We start from the raw sequence: 3,897 nt of genomic DNA on the forward strand, positions 1-3,897 counted from the left end.
GTACTTATCCACAATTGTGGAAACAAACTGAGCCGCTTCTCATCTCGTTCCCGTCAACATATTTAGTGGAGAGAGGATTTAGTTCTGTCTTCCAGCTGCTCACAAAGCAAAGAGATAGGTTGTACATTTGCTTCAAAGGAGATCCGCCTTTAAATCTGACGAGCATTAAACCTGACACCAAGCACAGGGCACAGGTAAAAATGTACTTTCTCCCTCTTCATTTTTTTTCTCAAATTTTAGTTGTTAACGTTTTAACTTTTTCTTGATTACATTAAAATATGAATTTAAAAAAATGTACTTTTGTTTTTATTAGTCCGTTTTAAATATCTTTTCTTTTTGAAAAAAAAAAGTTGCAAAAATCTTTTTTAATTAATAAAAATGACAGGATAAATGTGCCTTCTTATTTGCATTACAATTTAAATTAAAATCAAATAACATAGCATATTTTCATTTGGTTGCTCACAAGCAACAATGAATGGTTTTTTGAGCAAAAAGAGAAAGGGGCGATATGTGTCAGCCAACCCCAAGAGGGGGGCGATGGTTCACAAAAGGTTGGGAACCACTGGTATAGACCAAACATCGCTGGCATTCCAACCCGGTCCACCTCATTGGAAGACTAACGCTCTATCTCCTGAGGCACCACGGCGTACTACTGAGATTCTCCATTTGTAAGATAAGTTAAACAGTTGGAATCGTTTAATTAAATTCCTATAATGTACTCATTTTTGACTTGTACTATCCGTTGCCAATAGCCCATTATGTAGTAATGTGTGCTACTTCTTCCAAGTTTAGAATAGTTGTACTATTTTCAAAATTCTACATGCTGCGAAACAGTTAGCCAGATGTGTTGAAATTTAAGCAGTTATCGTGCCTTTGAGTATGAAAAGTTCACAATGGTTTTCTATGTCTTTATATTATATAAGAAGAGAGTGAAATGATAACACATAGCCAATCACAAAAGACTTGCCGTTAGTAACGCACGAAACAGCCAAGCAAAATTGAGAACGCATGAGTGTGAAAAAGTAACAATTTTTAATAATGCTGTCTGTTGAATTTGATTTTAAATAAAGTATTTTATTTTATGATTTATCGCAAAAATTTTAAGTGTAGATTGGCTGCACTTAAAAACAGCCAAATCTGTAGCTGCGGTGGCGTCAATACGTAAGTACCGAATTTTTATTCTATACTTTTCTGAATCATATTACTTCAAACATTAGAATATGCAAGAAGTATACATTAACACATAATGTTATACCAATTAATTTTTCAAAAAAATTATTTTGACAATTTTTATCAAAAAATTATAAACTAAAAAACGTAAAATAACGAATTCTTAGGATAAAAAACGATTTTAAAAATTCCTCATATTGAAATGAAAACTTTCATATTGTTTCTTTTTGTTTTAATTCTCATAGTTCTTAATCAGACGTAAAAAACCATTTTGTGGAGAACGATCATCAAATAAGAAAAAAAAAATATCTACAAGCAAATTTTTTATTATAAAAATCATAACACTCGCACCTTCTTTTTAAATCAGGAGAATTCCAAGCGAATTGTTCTTTGTTTGAAAAGTTTATTTTCAAATAATATATACATAGATTATCCCTTCATTACTTTTAGATAACATACCACACAGCAAAATTTTATAATTGTAAGATCTCGATATGAATTTTAATATGTAGCTTAAAAGCAGAATAGCTGAATTCTAGTTGAAATTGTTCTTTCAAAACTAAAAAATACTTACCAAGAAAACGATAAAAATTTATTAATAATCAGCACAAATGAAACTATTTCAAGTAGTACGGATGATTTCTTATTGTTGTTTTCCGAATTATATAGATACAGAAATATATACTATTTTATAAAGAAGAAGAATATTCTATAACTATTATACACTTCTGTGTACGTTCTGAATTCACATTTATTCATTGGAATGACGAAAGCAATGTTGACTTCACTTTAATTTGTAGTAATGAATTGAACACAGAAAAAATTATTTTACAGTAATACACACATCTGTAACAGCAAGTGATCATGAAATCGGAAGTTATGTTGTTGGTAATAAAAGGTAAAAATTATTGAGAAATTGTTCTTCAAATACTTGGCGTGCTCTGCTTCAATGTTTGACATGTTATGGTTATTTTTTTTTTCAAGTTCTTCTACCTTTTCCTTAGGGAAATTTTGCTGCTAAGAAAATGGCTTCCATCATTGTCAAAGGTTATGATGGAACTAATGCCCGATATTTTTAGCCTTCCGCTAGAGGGCGTACTAGAGCCTTGCGATCTCTGATTGTTTTTCTATTATGATTTTTGTATCCCTAATTTAAAGTTATTTTTCTATACAGCTATTATTGTGTTTTTAATTCATGTTTCGAGTTTAAAATTAAAAGAATAGTTGTATTTTTGTATTATTATTATAATGTAATTCAGCACTACATTTTAAGATAAAGTTAGTTAGAAAGGTCGTAAAATCTCATTAACCGTTTTACAATTATTATTGTTGTGCAAATAACGTTTATATGCTGTAATACGTTACAATTAAAGAGATTTGTTAAATGATTTATAACTTAATGATCAGCTTCATGAGCAATCATGAGTTGTAAGCGAAAATAGTATTTAATATATCCGCCCATTTGGTATGCGAAAATTTTAAATTACGTGAACTCATCAAATTTGTGTGAACAATATATTGTTATAACTATATATTGTTAAACAATATAATTGTTATTTTCAAAAATGATTACTTGGAAAAATTACCTCTGCTTACCAATAGATCTAAATATTTATAATGCTAATAGATAATAGTATTTTGACGTGGGAAGTAGAGGTACAAGCGTAAACAAACAGAATTTCTTTTACTACATATGTGTTAAGTGAATAATTGTAACTTTAGTGAAAAAATTGTGTTCTGCCAAGAAAAGAAGCAATTATCGGGGTTGGTTAGCGGCAGCAAGAAGGGGTCTTAGCCCCCTAGTAAACTCATAAAAATATTTCTGAGTTTCAAATTTTGGCCCTCTTGTTTTGAGGAAGAATTAAAGGCAAGAATTAAATTTCATTGGCTGCTTGCTTAAAAGATATTAGCATTCTTTTAACAAACTTATTGTTGACTAGGCAACAGAACTAGAGTAGACTTAGCGAGCAGGGGGCGCAGCCCACTAGTAGATTTATATTTAAACAATGTAAAAGGTAATTGAAAACTACTGTGACTAGTACAATATAAACTAATTCTAATAAATTGATTTGATTTTTGGGTAAGCGATTTCATACCTCATGATGCTTGAAATTCTATATTTTTAACTTTGTATCAAGTGCAGATTTATTAAAAGTAAAATTATTAAAATCAGATTGTAATTAGCTTAAGTTTAATGATTGCAATTAAGTTATAAAATATTTTTCACTTAGTACTTCCATTTATATTCCTTAAAGTATAATTCAATTTATTTTTTTATGTTAGATTTTAATCGTAATTTGCTACGTGTACATCCTACCAATTTCCATATACTTGTCTAATCTGTTTATTTCTACAATCTTTTGACGTTTTCCATAAAATTAATTCGTGATGGCAGAATAAAATATAACGGAATTTAATAATTGGTATGTTATTTTGTCCACTTATCTATTTACATAATCTAAAACGTATGCTTATATATTTGAAATTTGTTCAGGTAATCGGACACTAGAGAAGCATTTGACGAGATAAAATGTCTGTTGACTATCTTTTGGTACGTATAGCCTTAATCTTGGCATTTTTTGAAGTTGTTTTTACTGATAATTTTGATTATCCATGCCATTATGACGGAGTACGAGACTATAAAGCTCTTGATAAATTGAAAATGGATAAAAATTTATCGCAATTTAACAAATTGTTTTTGAATGCCATACCATCAGACGTTTTCTT

This window comes from Parasteatoda tepidariorum, chromosome 10 (genome assembly GCF_043381705.1).
Source record: "Parasteatoda tepidariorum isolate YZ-2023 chromosome 10, CAS_Ptep_4.0, whole genome shotgun sequence".
In the NCBI taxonomy this organism is placed as follows: domain Eukaryota; kingdom Metazoa; phylum Arthropoda; class Arachnida; order Araneae; family Theridiidae; genus Parasteatoda; species Parasteatoda tepidariorum.